Source organism: Clarias gariepinus, chromosome 16 (assembly GCF_024256425.1).
Source record: "Clarias gariepinus isolate MV-2021 ecotype Netherlands chromosome 16, CGAR_prim_01v2, whole genome shotgun sequence".
Taxonomy (NCBI): Eukaryota; Metazoa; Chordata; class Actinopteri; order Siluriformes; family Clariidae; genus Clarias; species Clarias gariepinus.
In genome coordinates this window covers 2,964,837-2,984,114 of record NC_071115.1, presented here as the reverse complement: position 1 = coordinate 2,984,114, position 19,278 = coordinate 2,964,837, and the positions used below count along the sequence as shown (strand labels likewise).

General features: G+C 37.7%; 1 long non-coding RNA gene across 1 annotated transcript; it reads left to right on the top strand.

The window, feature by feature from the left end:
- Window positions 1-5,828: 5,828 nt before the first annotated feature.
- On the top strand, window positions 5,829-11,061 carry LOC128544333 (uncharacterized). The gene is made up of 3 exons (XR_008365778.1): window positions 5,829-5,911; window positions 9,114-9,143; window positions 10,889-11,061. It is a non-coding gene; the product is annotated as an uncharacterized LOC128544333 (long non-coding RNA).
- The last annotated feature ends 8,217 nt before the right edge of the window (window positions 11,062-19,278 follow it).

Here is a 19,278-nt window from a genome sequence, read left to right as displayed (position 1 = left end):
TCATTTAAAGCTAGGGTAATACATAGCTAACGTCTTATTATCACTGACAATTTCTTTGCTACCTGTCGGTCAGTCTCGCAAGTAGGGCAAGCGTGGGGTGTAGTGACGTGAGCTGGGTGGAGAGGGCCACACCAATGTGGAGGAGGTGAGGGAGGGGTAATAAACGTCCCGCCACTGGCAGTTAAAAAAAAATAAAGTAAGCCTAAAATACAGTGCAGTCGGTTCGGATGTAGCACAGTGCTCATTTAATAAATGCAAAGCTAAACAGATGAGTTTTAAGTCTCGATTTAAATGTGACTGATGTTTTAGCACATCTGATCTCTTCTGGAAGCTGGTTGCAACTGTGGGCAGCATAAGGGCTAAAAGCTGACTCCCCTTGTTTTGTGTAAACCCTTGGTATTTCTAACTGACTCGATCCTAACGATCTGAGTGGTCTGTTAGGTTTATATTCAGTGAACATATCTGCAATGTATTTATGTCCTGGGCCATTGAGTGATATAGAAACAAGTACAGATGTGGCCATTAAGACTGCGCGTGTTTTCCCGCGGGATGCCTCAATTTAGCGCGCGGCACGCCGCGACTTGCCGTAAGCAACATTCGGAAATTTAAATAAGTGTGTTGTGCTTCACTGAATATCCGCCAGATGGCGCATGGAAGGACTTTATTTAAACGCCGGACCAAGTACTGTACAACGAAGAATTGTGTATAATTACTTAGTCTAAAACAATATTGTTCCCAATGCTGAAGCAAACATGAATTTTATTTTGCTTTACAACAAATATTTTATGATAAATGTGTGTATATGTGCTTCATATTTTTTTCATAATGATGAAATGAGATGCCCAAATTCGTGCTTTAAAATTCTTAATAAGTTTCTTATATATTTTTTGTAATGTTTTAACAGGGACAAAACAGTGAAAGACATGGCAATGTCTCGGTTTAAATGGTGTTGAAATTTATTTAATTTCCTGATAGTAGGCTATCTGATAGTCTTAACTATGCGAATGTCCTGATTCGTGAATATGCCAACATATCTTATTTAAAACGTAAAAAATGTGTCGACATCATCAGAAGACATGAATGAACTATATATATTATATTATTAAGTAAATATTATTTTATGACCATGAACTTCTTCAAGCTTTTTATAATAATCATCATATTTGCTGTTTGTGTCCAGCATTTAATAATTATTTCATCCATTATTTAACCACGGCTGAAAATAATAGCTGGAATGTGATGTGATTGTGAATTCATGACTGAAATAAAGCTGTTTGTCTTTTGTAAAGTACTTTTACTTTACAAAAGGCAGCGTTTTTATCAAAAGTTTGATAAACGCGTGTTGTACAGTATATACACCGCGACAGCGCGCGCAGTTACTCACTTCTCACCTTTCATGTAGGTCTGCTAGGACTAATTCGTTTTAAACCCCTCAAAACTGCGTGTGTATACAACTTAAAACCTTCATCAGTTATTAACAATAGCATCTATTTAGAAAAAATGCCCCAGTGATTTCGGAGCTTCAGGAAATCTCCCGGCGCTCTGCGCATAACACCGGGCCAACTCATGTCGGAAAGAATTTATAAACGGTTTCTAAACGTGGGCTATTGTTTTTTTTTACTTATAGTATTTGTTAATTTAATTTAAATGAGGTTTGGGCTCAGGACTTTGATTCGGCATCGTGATTCTCCTCTTTAATTTACTCCATAGTTTTAATCAGCGCTCAGCCGCATGCATGGAGTTTTCTAGAGCGCACCGGCAGAAGTAGACTAATGATTATGAACGCGTCGGGAAAACAGCAAGCAGACTGACTCTGACCATTTAAAAAAACGTTCGCGTTCATTTTCTGACACGCTCAAGTTCACCAAAAACAATACAGAACAGCGCAGCTTATTTGCTTTCAAACATTTATAAAAACACGTTTTTTCGTTATTGTGAGTGCGCTTAAATAAAAGTTGAGTCTTATTAAGGCATGTAGTCTTATATAGTTTTATTATATAATTTTTGCACATTAATCTGAGTCCTCATCTGTTACATTTTTAAGGACAGTTAGACAGTTAGATAGTTTTTTTTTTCAGCCTGTCACGGCGTGCGCCCAAATCAATATCGCTCCTCGCTCACTAGTTAGGCGGCCTCTCCTTCAGATATGCGAAGAAGCGGGGCTGCGGAATTAAGCACGAATAGTAAAGAAGAGCTCTCCTTGCTAATGATCACGGGCTTCCAATCCGCGCTATAAAATACTCGGGGTTTGTTGGTTTACAGTGGATTTTACTACGTGGTGTGAGTGAGACGCGCGCACACAACGCGGAAGTGCGGCAGGCAAATGGAACGCGCCCCAGGGACTTCAAAGAAGAGCCAGCGCGAGCGGACGGAGGCAGGAGCTGCTGTCCGCGGATGGCCGTCGTACTCGTATTTTATAGCGCAGGGTGCAAATCCGGGATCATTGGCATGGATGAGCTATGTCCAGCTCTGTACCAGCATGTCATGTGGGCATTATAAGACTAAAAAGTGGCAGCTGGCACGCCTAAAAATAGACGCAGGTTAATTTTTTTATAGTCTAAATTAAAATCCTCCTCTTTAGTGCCTCCTATTCCTATTAATCCTATTAATAAGCAAATTAATAATTAAGCAAATTATTCACTCTCCCCAAGTGTGAATCAGCTGTTCTCACCTATACATATTAACCTATACTGTACGTTCTCACCTAAAGTGTTTAGGTAAAATTCCACCTATACAAGTGTGACAAATATGCAAAGAAAAAAAATAGGAAGGGGCAAATACTTTTTCATGGCACTTCACATGTAGTCAGATTGTTCCACTGGGCTGAAACTGTGGCAGGTGGAGTTATAGCACTTTTCAAATCACACTTACTATACACTGATATGAATAACTTTGAATGATGATTGCTACGTTAATATGATCTCGGGCTTGCTCCACATTATAAAAGCAAAGCGCGGAGATGGAGATCAGGGAAGTACGTGATGTGGTGGAACATAGGCAGTGGCGGTTCTACACTGAATTGCTCCGCGGGCGAGACTCCCTCCCGCCCCCCCGTCAGCGCCACTTCTAACCAACCAAACCCCCTGTCTGAAGTCTGCTCGGTCTTGTTAATTTGTTTTAAAACCCCCAATTCTGTGAATTCCCCCAGCAGCGAAACCGGTTTGATGACTTCACACCTGTTGTAAAGGTGAGATGGGGGATTACAGTAACTGTGGGTGCGCTTCACCTCGGAGCGCGCTGTCGCGTTGTATTCAATGAATAGACTAAAACAAAATCATGTTTGCTTCAGCATTGGAAACAATATTGTATTAGATTAACTTTATTAAAGATTATACACTTTTGTATTCTTTGTCCACACACGTGGGCAATTTTTATATATTGATCCTTTCTCGATGCAGCGAATTTTCTGAGCAAATTAATAATAATTTCCATGAATGAAAAGGAGGAAGAAGAAAAGGTTACGCGAAAATAAGAAAAAGCTTTAGAGGTAAATGCTGTGAAATGCTTCAAATGAACAGATTCTGCCTATAACAGGTCAGGGACAGTGAGGCTGGACCCAGCAGCGCACCACATCCCACATCATAATACATGCTGATGATGACCAACACGTCTCCCCTGATCTACCAGAGCCAAGTAAAAAGAATGGCAATCAAACAGAATAAAATTAGTAGCAGCATTAACTTGTGCTAGTTATTATGATGGTGGTCAATATTAATTGAAATAATGTTCCTCAGCATTATTTCATGTTAATATTGACTACCATAATAATTAAAATAAGTAACTAGTTTACTAGCGTGAGCTACTGCTGCTACTGATTTTATTTCAGCTTACCTGTTCAGTTTTATTGCCATTCCTTTTAAAATATTGTCTTTATAGATTTATATGTTGTTTGTCTTAATGTTCTTTTTTTTTTCGTTTCTTTGACCCAATATATGTTCAGTGATACTTCAAATAACATGTTTAAATAGCATTGATTTCTGTATTGTGTTATATTTTTATACTAGTAACTGGTGTTAAAAATGTATCTTTACAATAATGAGCCAATGTATTATGGTGTGGGCTGCTGTGGGCCAGGAAGTCCAGGGCCACTTTTTGGTCCCAGTCCGCCCCTGTAATAACGAATGGAGAAAGCGCAGTCAAAGCCCGGGGATTCTGTGTTCCGCGGCGGCCGCGGATTCTTTAGCTAAAAATCCCTAAACCGTTTCCCATTCATTTTCAGTGGTAGTGCTAAACCACTACGGATGCGATATACTTTCGGCCGCCGGTGGCCGCTGCGGAGCCCGCCGGCGCCCGTTTCGCGCGCTGATTGGTCAAGCCGGGAACCAGAGTCGCGCGCTGATTGGTCCAGCCGCCTTAGAAAAAACCCTAAACCGTTTCCTATTCATTTTCAATGGTAGGCGGGGTCAGTCGTGAATAGCTGACGCTCGGTGACAGCCAATGAAATTGAAGCATTTTTGCCGCTTTCCACGTGGTGTGGCGTTGCTTAAACAATATCCGTATAATATCCGTATATCCTATAAAATCGTCCAGACCCTGGTTCGAATCCCGCTCTGGGTGAAAATGTAATAAATGTGAATCCTTTGTTTTACACTTTTTGCTTATGATAATCATTAAATTATAGCAACTGTGAGGTGAGTGCTAATGTGTTTCATAGCTTAAGCAAAAAAAAATCTCAATTGCAAACATGCATTTAGTACTGAAGCATAAGTTGATAATGTAATGGCATTTTAGCAAATAGCACCAGCATATTGAGCACTGGCTGGGAATCAAACCCAGGTCTCCCGCATGGCGGGCGAATCACCTACCACTGAGCCACCAGTACCCGTCTGCGTTTAAAGCGCATAAAAACAATAAAACAATACTGTTATAGGCTAACGTCATACATCTTTGTAGTCCTTTTGCACACGCGCGGGTGCGTTACAATAATAATATTAAATTCGGAGAACTACTACTACTACTAATAATAATTCTGAATGAAAATGATGAATAAATACGTAACAGTTTGAGCTTGACACGTTTATGAGCTCTGTCGCTTGCCGTCAATGGGCGCCTAAGAGACATAACATTTTTCTGCTTCAGTAGACACACAATACTTTAGACTGAAACACGACTGCCCCCTACAGGTATTGAAGGGCATTTTCACAGCTTGCCGCGCGCAACCGCGGTAAGTCGTGGGATCCCTTTTCCGAAAACGTGCGTTTTTAAAGGCCAGATCTGTAAAAGTACTTTCAAATCTCTCCTAAATGTTACAGGAAGTCAGTGGACCTGAGGACTGGTGTAATGTGCTCAGATTATCTGTAAGATAACTAGATGACAGAGTAGATGAAAGGAAGCACTAAGAGGAAGTGGGTATTTTTAACACTCTAGAGACAATCTGTGGGTTTTAATATGTTTATTTATTTGTGTGCTCCCTCAAACCTAAAGTATACACAGCAAACTGTTTGTTTAATTTCCTTTGAAGTTATCTGATTAACATTCTTCCTAAACAGAGAGTGTAAAATGTATTTTCTGTTTATGAGTCATCTCATTAACAAACCTTTTATTTTATTAAACTGTGAGGAAATCATGTTATGAAGGAAGCAGAGCATATTATAGTCATATTCTAATCATTTTATACTCACCTGTTGTTTTATCTTCCTTTTACTTTGTCTAATTTTAACCAATTTTATTGAATGTAAACTAGATAGGTTTTCGTGATAGATTAGAAGTGAAATTTTCTTTGCATTTTAACCAGTCACAGGAACAGGAACTGGCCCAAAATAAACTCCACCTCTTCAGATGTTTAGAAAAAGACCATTAGTCTTTCATCAGTCTCATGAGTTTCGCATGGAGAAGGCAGCAGTTCAGTGTCAAAAACTGAACGACTCTTCAAGAACCAGAATGTTAGGACTTTGTCTCAGTTTATTGCTTGGTAAATTTTAAACATTTTTTATTATTATTTCTGAAATTATTATTTTATTATTATTATTAACTTCCTTATTGCTTTTTAAACAGTACATATTACAATTAATCTTTGCCAATTGATTGCCGACATTTATTTATGCAAGTGGAGTTTGTTATTTAAATATGAATACATAAACATATCAATAAAACCGAAAGTCCTAGTCTCTATAGGACATTAGAATTTAAATATTTATTTTATGGTAAAGCGATTCTACAGTGCATGTTTCCTAAAACTTTTGCATATAATCTAAAATACTTCAAGTGCAATAATAAACTAAATTTTAAAAATGTTTATGTAGAACCCTATGTAGGTAGGTTCTTACTGTTGTGACAGATGTGTGTTTACACGGTACATTTGTCTGTAGACACTAGGTATGTTAGTATTTTTAATTGTTCATGACTAGAGTATGACACTTTATATTTTAATATTGTGACACAATGATCTTTTTTTTCCTAAATGTTTTTCCATGTTAACATTTACAAAAAGATACAATGGTTTACAGTATATTTTGCATTAGGTTTACACTTTTTTTCAAACTTTTTTTTGTCATACTTTTCAAACTTAAGGCCTGCATGTTAACCACAGTGCACTATCGAGTTTCAGTCTGCCCACACAAACTTGTAAAAATAATATCCAACCGCCTGTAGCAGGTACCTGCATGTGGTTCATCTGTCCTTTTTTTTACCTCTGACCTTTTGTGCAAGTCATTTTTCCTGATAGTTTTATTGTCATACAGTATGTTTTTAAATTTAAAAGAAAAACATGTTACAGTACCGATTAATTAATGTAATTGAGTTCTAATTCCATAATATCGCATTAGCATCGTCACAACCCCACCCCACCCCCACCCTGTTGACTTGCATGCCACAGCAAAGACATCATGCAGATCAAGCACCTTGCAGAAGAGCAGTCATGCACAGCTCTCTAAACTGGTTGCACAAATTTGCAAAAGACAGGTAACGATCCCCTAAGCCAGTAGCCCAATGAGAAATAACAATTACAAGGATTATAAGAATTAGTGGTAATCTCTCTCTTAACATTATGGCGCGATTCCCGAAACGTTCGTACTTTAAGTATATCTTAGGTAAGTCACATGTTAGTAAGGTTGGTCTGGACCAACCTTAACTTATTTTTAGCGTTGTTTGAGCTCCGCTAGTCGCTGCCACTGTGCAGCAGTTTTTATAAATTTTATAAAGCACATTATAGCACGTTATCAAAGTCGTATTAATGATGGAATATACTGTAGGTAGCCTATGCTGTAGGCTACCTGTTTAATTATTTGATTTGATTTGATATCAGAACTAAAAGAGGGCCTTTTTATTAGCCTATTTCAAAATGTGACTAATGCATTGAAATTGGCAATCACTTTTAATATTGAACAGGTGGCAAACAATCTCGCTCTAAGTGGCTAGGGTCATATAAATGGGTAATCATGGTGGCGTCCAGAAAGCAACAGATATGGCAGCGATACAGTGTGTTGTTGTGCTAAACCTAAGACGACGCCCTCCGCAGAGTCGTGTGGTTCATGTAATTTTTTTCTTTAGCCAAAACTTCAGCCCTTTGCATATTTTGCCTGGTGGCTATTTTAAAACAACGTTTGCCTTCCAAGACAACAGATTATGGAGTTTCTTAACCTGCTCAGACCTGCACTTGCCAGGCCAACGCGTCATACTTACGCTCTACATCCCGATGTCCAGCTGCTCGCTGCTTTTTGTTTAAAATATGTTTCATTGATCATTAGCCATCATGTATGACTGGATAGACTTTTCTTTTGACACGTTTTATTTTATGATAAAATTTGATTTAGTTAAATGAGAAAATAAACTTGGGAGTTTTCAACCCCACATCTATTTATTTTTCTAAGTGATTGTAATGCTTAAAACCTCTACTCTGTCATCTCATCGTATTCATTCCATAAGTGTGCTATACAACTCCAATCACTGCCATGTTTCTCCTAAAGTTGTATACTGTAGGCCCACACATTAAAATATCTCTGACAAAAATTAACTAAGGAAAAAGTATAAAAGACCGCAGCTGTTTGTCAATCAACTATGATTATATACCCAGTTCGTTTCACCGCAACTGCAGGTTACATGAAAATATTAGCCACATGTCGGTGATTTAATTTGTATATTTGTCTATTATGGCATGCTATTGATAAGTTAACCCATGTTGAAATAAATGTTATTGGAAGAACTTTGTGTTTAAAAAATTGTTTAATTTACATAGAAAGTGCTGTCTTTCTTAACGCTGTCATGCAAAAAGAGTCAACAATCGATTCCTGAGCAACTAATGTCAGCTAATTCAGTACCCTCACTGTAGACAGCGCCTTGTGACGTCAGACGTAGGAGGCAGCGACTTAAAAAGACCTCCTAAGGGGCAGTCCGAGAAACACACTTAGAAAAGTAAACAACTTACATAAGATATATATTAAGAGTTTCTTAGCGCGGTGAGAGTGTTTGTTATTGGGAAACCGGGCCCTGATGAGTATCCCTATGCGTATATGGTGTCAAAGTAAATAAAAGTTAGTTTCTGCCATACAAGGGGGTTACGTAGGAATGATTGGCAGGGGCCATTAAAATTGTAAATGAAAATTTAAATTTGAATAGCAATTTAAAATCTTTCATTATAGGTTGGTCGCCACATTATATTATGTTGCGCGCAGGCACACATGTCTCTGTCAATGTGCTGTTATCACTAAAACAATAATATATTAATATATAGCGCATGAAGTGATGCTCCCATCATGCATAGTGTCCACTGTACAAGACTCTTGAGACAGTGTTATGATCTGGGGTTGATCAGTTACTCAGGTCGAGACTCAGCAACATTATGTGGCAATAAAATTAAGTCAGCTGACCACCTGAATGTACTGATATACCAGGTTATCTAGAATTTTTTTTTTTTTCCTGAAAAAATGGGATGCTAATATTCCAGGACTGATTCTCACACATGAACTGGACACCACAGTGTGCACTGTAATCTTAGCCAAAATTCAAAGTGCACCAGTTGAAACAACACTACTGTTTTACTTGTGGCTAAATTACAGAGAAAATATATTTAAATATAAGTTAATTTCAATTTATTTTTAGATTATTAGACAAAACACAGCTTTGGGTTTTATATCACTGGTTTAATGAAGTTCCTTCTATTTATTTTCTCTCCATAGTCAGTGTTCACAGAACTTCTCTACTAGCTGGTAGGTAAATTTCTATTCAACTAAAATGTATTTACTCTTTGCATTAGTGGTGACAAGCTCAAATTCTGCCACATTAGGACCTTTTGTGAACCTCTACAGCTATTAAAGGGGAACTGTGAAAGAATGGTCAGTATAGGTTTTTTAAATTAAAGAACTGGGATCTACAATACTTAAATGATTTTTAAACTCCTTTAGAATGGCGCTATTTATCACCGTTTGCACAAAGCTCTGCTCGAGAATCATAAAGCATTTGATTGGAGTCGTCAGCAAGAACTGTCATGACCACATGTTTTACAGGTTACAGTTCTATTACATGAGAGATTCCGCCTACTTTTTACAATGAGCATTTCAGCTTGCTTTAGCATAATTAGCATTTATTTTATTTTAACTAATGCATTGCCTTGCCTGGTTATCAGCAAAAATCAAGTCATAAACAAATAGAAGCACATAAACAAAAAAATGTGAACACTTCATTAGTTAAAACTCAATTTTCTTGTAACACGGCACTCTCATGCTGTTTAAAAATGAGACTTGTTAGATTTCTTTATGTGTGTGTAAAGAATGTTGGTCATATTGCTGATGATCCTGAACACTTACATAAATATTTATTTGGTTTTTAATCACTTATACAAATATATGTACAAATGGGTCCAATTATTGACATTGGAAGAATTTTTTTTCCCTCCATGAATAAATTAAGCCTATATTTGCTTGACTTTCATACTCATATAGGCCTATCCTTATAAATAATATGGCCTAATATTACAATGGGTGTAGCATGGGGATCTCTATTAACAACCCCATAAAGAGCGTCATAGTGCTTTCATGCAGCAGTTTCACTGCTGACAAAACGTGTAGACACCAGGCTGTGTTTTTATGATGTGTATTCAGATTTTGTTTCTTCAACCTTATTTCCAATTTTCTGACTCAATCTTTGTCAGATGTAATGTCACGACAAGCTCAAAGCCGTGACAAATCAATGGAGAACAAGGTCGAGTTGGTTTGGTTGCAACGAAAAATATTTATTAACATAAATAAAAAAACACATAAAACACAAAATCAACATAAACACTATTTCGGTCTGACCATAAGGTCAAAACATCCGACCGACCAAGTTTAACTAATAATAAAACTAGATAAGCAAAACGGGACAAAAAAAAGCAGGCCTGGCCACGCCAACACAGCCCCAACATTTATGGCAGGAAGAACAGGTGGAGATCGTTCAATTGATGAGTCTCCTGGCCCCGCCCACTGGCCGGCCGTAGTAGGGAGAACCAGAGACTCGTCACACACCCCCCCTAAAAGAAAAGACCAAAGTCTTTAAAACAAACAGAAACTTCAGGAAATCCCAGCAATCAAAGGAGGAAGTATCGGCCCAGCTCTCCACTATCCCCCAACTCCAACTCTCCAAATCCTTTCAGCAACCTTGTATTTTTCCAACAATCCTTGCAGGACTTACACTTAAAATAAAGTTTAACTATTTCAACTTCAATGCAATCGTTTGGGGAAAAAAAGGGCATGGTCTGATTTTTTATTTAGCTGAGAACATATCTACAGTACGTATATAAATCAACTTCCTGGCAATTCTAAAAAATACAAAGTTTGTTCGACGCCTAAACTTTTCTGTGACCTAAGTTTGTTTTGTTTTTAATATTATTTCTATTTTAATGTTCAGAAGTAGAACTGATAAACAGAAACATCTATGATTATAAAAAAAATGTCTGCTTTTTAATCTAATAAATAAGGTCACAATCAGGTCAGGCTGGTAAATGGTACGAGTAACTGCTGTGGTCGAGTGGAAATCCAGTACGAAGCCCAGTGGGGAACAGTGTGTGATGATGACTGGGACTTAAAGGATGCAGAGGTGGTGTGTAGACAGCGTGGATGTGGTAAAGCAATCATCGCTCCTCATAGTGCCCGCTTTGGTCAGGGAAGCGAACAAATCTGGCTGGATGATGTTCAGTGTACTGGAACTGAGAGCTACATAGATCAGTGCTCACACAGTGGATTTCGATCACATAACTGTGAACATAGTGAAGATGCTGGAGTCGTGTGCTCAGGTAAGTCTAGGAGCAATAACCTGTTTGAGGTGAAAATCATTACCAAATTGTTTAATATACTGTATTTTTTCATCATAAGATTTGCAGAGTCCAACATTGACCCAGATCTCCCCAAACTCTGTGGTCTCACCTGGAGAAGTCCTCCAGTTCAGATGTTCCACACCCAGCCCAACATGCATCTCTGTAGACTTCAGTTTGTATAAAACTGGGACATTAATAAAGAAGCAAACTGCAGAGACTACAACAACATTTACTCTGACTGTAGATGAATCACATCAGGGCCAGTACACCTGTGACTACACATACAGGGAAAGTAACTCTACATCTTCCAGGAGCAGCTCCATTACCATCACTGTGGGTAAGAGCAGAGAGGATATTTTACTGAAAATTTTTAGGGTGTGTATGTATTTCAAAAAATGCAACTGAATATCCACTGTATATTTGAAATATTATGTAGATGGATTTCCTATTGGACTCAGGGTCGTTTACTTTTACTTTCTAAAAACTGTTATTAAAACGAGCCTGAATTAAAATTCTTGACAGTTTATTGGTCACTTAACTCTGTAATGTCACGTGTCATAAATCTCCTACAAATTTACTATGCATTAGCAATAGGCCTACATTTTTAGGATGTGAGATTTTTAAGATCACTTGGGACTCCACTACAAACTGAGCCAACCAAATACTGACCTGTCAACAACTGTAATTGTTATGAATTATGTTTTGCAGGCACAGCATAAGTGTAGATGCTAATTTATATATATATATATAAACAAAAATAAACAGGAAAATAACCAGTATGTGATCTACTATACCAGACCACAAAGAGAGGCGACGAGAACAGGTGCAAGACAAAGAGACTGGAAAAGTATTGCTCTTATAATAACTAAAAAAATTATAATAATAATCAAGGACTCTAAACTAGAAGCAGCAATGAAGAAAGATGTGGTTAGGCTGTGCATATGGGAGCTTGATGTGATCAACCCTGGCAACCTGATATGCATGAGGTTGGGGTGTCCTGCAGAAGCAATGGTTTCAAATCCTGTAAACAAACAAGCACTATGTACTTTTTGCCTGGTTGAGAGAAAAACTGCACTGCTCTTGAACCCAGCTGGTGCAACCTTGGCCACCAGAGGGCTTTGTTGAGCTTGTTTGTGGAGGGGAAGGGTGTGGCTAAGGCAAAGCAGGGCATAGCTTAGGCAGTTTCTTTGGCATTATTGTAATAAGATTCATTATTAGTGTGTAACAGTGTGTGGACAGATGTGTAGACAGCTTGGATGTGGTAAAGCTGTCAGTGCTCATCCCAGTGCCCAGTTTGGTCGGGGAAGCATCATCACACTGCTGGTGTTACTTGCTCAGGTACAGAAAACTCTCACTCACAGGTGTAGCACAATAATTTATCTTGCTGTCAGTTTGACCGAGGTTATATATGCCAAGATTTGCCGTGTTTAATAGCCACATGCTTCACAACCGGCGACACAGAAAGATGTTCCCATAGCATTTTCACGCAGCATCGACTGTAGCTTTTAAAAGGGAACTAAATACTAAATACTTTACTATAATAGTACCCAGGCATGGTAGGAAACAATAGTTTGTAGAGTGAGAGCACACTTAATCTTTTTTAATGTTGTGCAATTGTTCATTATTTTGTATTTTTCCAACAATCCTTGCAGAACTTACACTTAAAATAAAGTTTAACTATTTCAACTTCAATGCAATTGTTTGGGAAAAAAAGGGCATGGTCTGATTTTTAATTTAGCTGAGAACATATCTACGTATATAAATCAACTTCCTGGCAATTCTAAAAAATACCAAGGTTGTTCGACGCATAAACTTTTCTGTGACCTACGTTTTTTTTTAGTTTTTTTTTATAATATTTCTATTTTAATGTTTAGAAGTAGAACTGATAAACAGAAACATCTATGATTATAAAAAAATGTCTGCTTTTTAATCTAATAAATAAGGTCACAATCAGGTCAGGCTGGTGAATGGGGCGAGTAACTGCTGTGGTCGAGTGGAGATCCAGTACAAAGCCCAGTGGGGAACAGTGTGTGATGATGACTGGGACTTAAAGGATGCAGAGGTGGTGTGTAGACAGCGTGGATGTGGTAAAGCAGTCAGCGCTCCTCATAATGCCCGCTTTGGTCAGGGAAGCGAACCAACCTGGTTGGACGATGTTCGGTGTACTGGAACTGAGAGCTACATAGATCAGTGCTCACACAGTGGATTTGGAGTAGAGAACTGTGGACATGATGAAGATGCTGGAGTCGTGTGCTCAAGTAAGTTATTATTTGTTGTAGCAAAATACAGTCAAACATGAATACATGAATACATGTGAATTTTTTTTTAAAATGTCTTTATCATAAGATTTACAGAGTCCCACACTGACTCGGATCTCCCCAAACTCTGTGGTCTCACCTGGAGAAGTGCTTCAGTTCAAATGTTTCACACCCAGCCCAACATGCATCTCTGTAGACTTCAGTTTGTATAAAACTGGGACATTAATAAAGAAGCAAACTGCAGAGACTACAACAACATTTACTCTGACTGTAGATGAATCACATCAGGGCCAGTACACCTGTGACTACACATACAGGGAAAGTAACTCCACATCATCCAGGAGCAGCTCCATTACCATCACTGTGGGTAAGAGCAGAGAGGATATTAATCTCCACAGCTTGGAGTTATTAGTTATTTATTTTTGGGATTAACTTGTATTATTTTACTAAAAACTCAAGCACAACTACCAAAAAAAATTTAATATTAGAAAAAAAACTTCCTTTTTTTGTTACAAATCAGTTCATGACCAAATCAGGCTGGTGAACGGGGCGAGTAACTGCTGTGGTCGAGTGGAAATCCAGTACGAAGCCCAGTGGGGAACAGTGTGTGATCATTCCTGGAACTTAAAGAATGCAGAGGTGGTGTGTAGACAGCTTGGATGTGGTAAAGCAGTCAGCGCTCCTCATAATGCCCGCTTTGGTCAGGGAAGTGAACCAACCTGGCTGGATGATGTTCAGTGTACTGGAACTGAGAGCTACATAGATCAGTGCTCACACAGAGGATTTGGAGTAGAGAACTGTGAACATCATGAAGATGCTGGAGTCGTGTGCTCAGGTAAGTCTTGGAGAAATAACCTGTTTGAGATGAAGATCATTACCAAATTGTTACAGTAAATAGTATTTCTTTACTCTAAGATTTGCAGAGTCCCACACTGACTCGGATCTCTCCAAACTCTGTGGTCTCACCTGGAGAAGTTGTTAAGTTCAGATGTTCCACACCCAGCCCAACATGCATCTCTGTAGACTTCAGTTTGTATAAAACTGGGACATTAATAAAGAAGCAAACTGCAGAGACTACAACAACATTTACTCTGACTGTAGATGAATCACATCAGGGCCAGTACACCTGTGACTACACATACAGGGAAAGTAACTCTATATCATCCAGGAGCAGCTCCATTACCATCACTGTGGGTAAGAGCAGAGAGGATATTTTACTGAAAATTGTTAGGGTGTGTATGTATTTCAAAAAACGCAACTGAATATCTACTGTATATTTGAAATATTATGTAGATGGATTTCCTATTAGACTTAGGGTTGTTTACTTTTACTTTCTAAAAACTGTTATTAAAATGAGCCTGAATTAAAATTCTTGACAGTTTATTGGTTACTTAACTCTGTAATGTCACGTGCCATAAATCTCCTACAAATTTACTATGCATTAGCAATAGGCCTACATTTTTAGGATGTGAGATTTTTTTTAGATGTAAGATCACCTGGGACTTCACTACAAACTGAGCCAACCAAATACTGACCTGTCAACAACTGTAATTGTTATGAATTATGTTTTGCAGGCACAGCATAAGTGTAGATGCTACTTATATATACATAAAACAAAAATAAACAGGAAAATAACCAGTATGTGATCTACTATACCAGACCACAAAGAGAGGCGACGAGAACAGGTGCAAGACAAAGAGACTGGAAAAGTATTGCTCTTATAATAACTAAAAAATAATAATAATAATCAAGGACTCTAAACTAGAAGCAGCAATGAAGAAAGATGTGGTTAGGCTGTGCATATGGAAGCTTGATGTGATCAACCCTGGCAACCTGATATGCATGAGGTTGGGGTGTCCTGCAGAAGCATGGTCTCAAATCCTGTAAGCAAACAAGCACTATGTACTTTTTGCCTGGTTCAGAGAAAAACTGCACTGCAATTGAACCCAGCTGGTGCAACCTTGGCCACCAGAGGGCTTTGTTGAGTTTGTTTGTGGAGGGGAAGGGTGTGGCTAAGGCAAAGCAGGGCATAGCTTAGGCAGTTTCTTTGGCATTATTGTAATAAGATTCATTATTAGTGTGTAACAGTGTGTGGACAGATGTGTAGACAGCTTGGATGTGGTAAAGCTGTTAGTGCTCATCCCAGTGCCCAGTTTGGTCGGGGAAGCATCATCACACTGCTGGTGTTACTTGCTCAGGTACAGAAAACTCTCACTCACAGGTGTAGCACAATAATTTATCTTGCTGTCAGTTTGGCAGCTAGCTAAATAATACAGTTTTTACTAAATTATTAAAACTACCTGAGTAGTTTGTGTGTAAGGGTAGAGTGGCAGTGACAAGACAATCAGAATGCAGTTAGCGTGGGTGTTTATAGACAGTGTTCAAATCTAAAATTAGGCAGTATAACCAGCATTGACTAGTGTCTTATAAAACATGACAGAACAACAAGTAAAATAAGCTTGTGCGGTTGTTATGTTGTAGTTTAATGTTTAAAAATGACAATTATGATGATAATGATGTTGACGATTTCTCTTTCAGCATCTCTGATTCCTGACATTGGTCTTGGTGAGAAGGCAGAACTGCTCCTCATTGGTGTTGGAATGATAGCAAGAATGCTTCTCATTGGTGTTGGAATAAAGGCAGGACTGCTTCTCATCTTAGTTCCAGTCATTTGTTTAGTGACGCAACAGCAAAGACGAAAATGTCAGGTGGATAAAAAGAAGGATACAAATGGTGAGTTGCAAAAGCCCCAGAAAACTAACTACAATTATATTTTAAAACCCATTTAAAGCATTGTGCTGTTGAGATTTACCATTTAAGGCAGATGTTTTTGTTTTCTGAGATGGGAAAGTCTTCAGGACATTAAATAACATGTTGCAGTTTCTTGGTAACATGTTGAATTTTTTTTTCTTCATTTTAAACTTTAAAAGAAGCTGATACAGAAACGAATTTATAGCTGCAATAATATGAGTAAGAACAGGGACTACATTGTTGGGTAGATGCTTCACAACATCCAACTATTGTGTGCTTTGACTTATGTAACTGTTCTTGCTTAAAACATTCAGCTCTTTGGTATAAAAGTAAACAAAATAATTTTATAGGGGGCAGAAAGCCATTTGAGGATCTCCAAGCAGAAGATGTGACAGTTTACGAACCTAATTATGAAGTAGCAGACACCAGTTTCTACCAGAAGGCTGATTCAGACAACAAAAGATATTCTTATTTTTAATTATATTATTGTGTAATTTTTAACAAATTAATGTGTTTTTTTTTTTGTCTTTCCCCTTAGCCTTTACAACTGTGTGTGTACAATATGTGTGTGTGTAATAAATTAGTAGCTGTTTTATTGGTATTGGATTATCTTTAAGCTACTGGACATTTTATATGGTCTTGAAATTACTCACTGATGTGTTCCTAATCAATTGTTCCCAATATTTATCTAATTTATCTTTTTTTTTGTGAATTTGTGATATGTATAATGTATAATTTTTTGTTAGTTTGTTTTACTTTTTATTCATTGTTACTGCAATAAACATTTAATTTACTAATTTACATTAGTAATTTACCTTCATTTACTTTTAATTTACTGTACTTTCAAACTGAAGCTCATATGTTCTAAATCTATGTAAAGTATTTTTCATTTTGATAATTATGGTTTACAGCTCATGCAAAGCAAAAGTCCAGTATCTCAAAATATAAAAATATTTAATTTTAAATTTTAGTACATTTCCATAATTACAGTATAAATAATATGTATCTCATAGTCTAGCTCAGTACATGCATAGGGAGACTGCTGACCTGGAAGTTGTCCAGAAGCTACAACTGGCTTTTCCCAGGGTGAAGATCCATTATCATCATACACCACCAATCAATACCACTTCATGGAACTTTCTCAATCAGGGGTTAAGGAACAAACCTGAGGCCAGAGAAATTAAAGAGCATGCCCTCATAGTCACATAGTGAAAAAAAAAAAAAACAGAACTGAATATAGTCCTAAACTTCCATACACTAGCAGTTGGAAGTGGATAAAAATAAAGCATGCCCTCAAACTTTTTTTTCAGTGTCTTGACATGGAAGTGCTCAAGTGCCAGCCAAGATGATCAAGTGTCCATATCAACATTCCTTACGAAACACCTATAGCCCATTATTAAAACTGCCTATTTTGCCTATGCCCAACAATTATATCAACTATCACCTGTTTGTCCCACCCATAATTACCTCCAGAATTCCAACCAGTCTACCACTTTAATGCACTTTAATTGTTGTTTAGTACAATGGTCATCAGCCCTCAATCTTTTAGTAGCCTTGTATAGGCGAGTAGAATCCTCCTGTGAGCATCTGTATGAATTTTGGAATTTGTAACTTAGCATAAAAATGATAGATTGCCTCCAGGTGTAAGAGAGTGCACTGCTGAGTGAGTAGCTGTGTTTTTGCTAATGATTTTTTTTTTGCACAAACAGGAAATAGCTCCACCTTTTCAACAGCATTTGGAAAAATCCTGACCTTATGAGGTTCGCATTTAGAAGAGAACAGCAATGTTACGATATCGAGTGTGTTTGTATTTTGTGATTTTTGTGTCTGTGCTTGTGCTTTGTCTCTGCTTGTGGTGGGATTGGGGTGTGTCCCTCAATGTTTCTGGTCCCAACTACTGCAGTTGGTTCCTGCAAACTATTGATTGCTGTCCAGCCTGTCTCTGGTTGATCCCACATCCTGTCTGATAATTGGGTAACCAGGAGACCCAGTGGCCTACATAAGCCCTTCAGACCACAGTGGTGTAGGCCGTGTCTTTGCTTGTTGTTTATCTAATGACTAATTGTAAAATTATACTTGGTAAGACCTGGTTGTAAAAGAGTGGTTCATGGAGTATGAGACATCATTTTCACCACCAAGTCCAGACCTGAGCGATATCAGCGGGACACTTTAGGCTTTCTCTGCATGCGGCATGTGATAGCCTCAGTCTACCTGTGTGCGAGGCTCATGAGTGCATGTATTATCCGGTTCTCCCTGTGAATGACTCTGGTATGACAATGTCTCTTGCCTAAAATGCATATTTGTTAGTGGATAAACGTGACTACCTTATACTTTAATTGTGTTGGTCATGATGGAAATTAATCATTTAATGTGGTTATTTGACTTTGAATGTTTAATTTTGACATGTAATGAAAGCAATACTAATGTGTATGTATTGAAGGGTTATATATTTTCTTTCTCTTTTCCTTTATAATATATTTTAGGATATAGATACTTGTATAAGTTAATGTAATATGGTTATTGTTTTTTATATATATATATATATATATATATATATATATATATATATATATTATACAATGTTATCTATTTTATTTACCATTTTTTTAAAATATATAATAGCCTCAGTCTACCTGTGTGCGAGGTTTATGAGCGCATGGATTATCCGGTTCTCCCTGTGAATGACTCTGTGTGTGTGCCAGAGAGGGAGAAGCTGTCGCCTGTTTGACCCACTGATTATCTTTCCTTTTTACAGAAATAAAGAAAACACTGAATTTCATCGCTGCATGGTTGCGTGGTCCTTGCGTGTGTGAAAGTGACCGATCCAGACATGCTACAGAGGAATCTGTGAGGGCAACATACAGGAAAATTAGTGTACCCAGGGCAGGCTTAGTAACAATTACCCTTGTATGGTTGTCTACAATAAAAATTAGTGCTGTCAGTATAAATAATTAATCCAAGTGATTAATAAAATATATATTATATATATATTTATTTATATATACAGTATGTGACATCATGTGCAGGTGCGATAGATCGCGTACC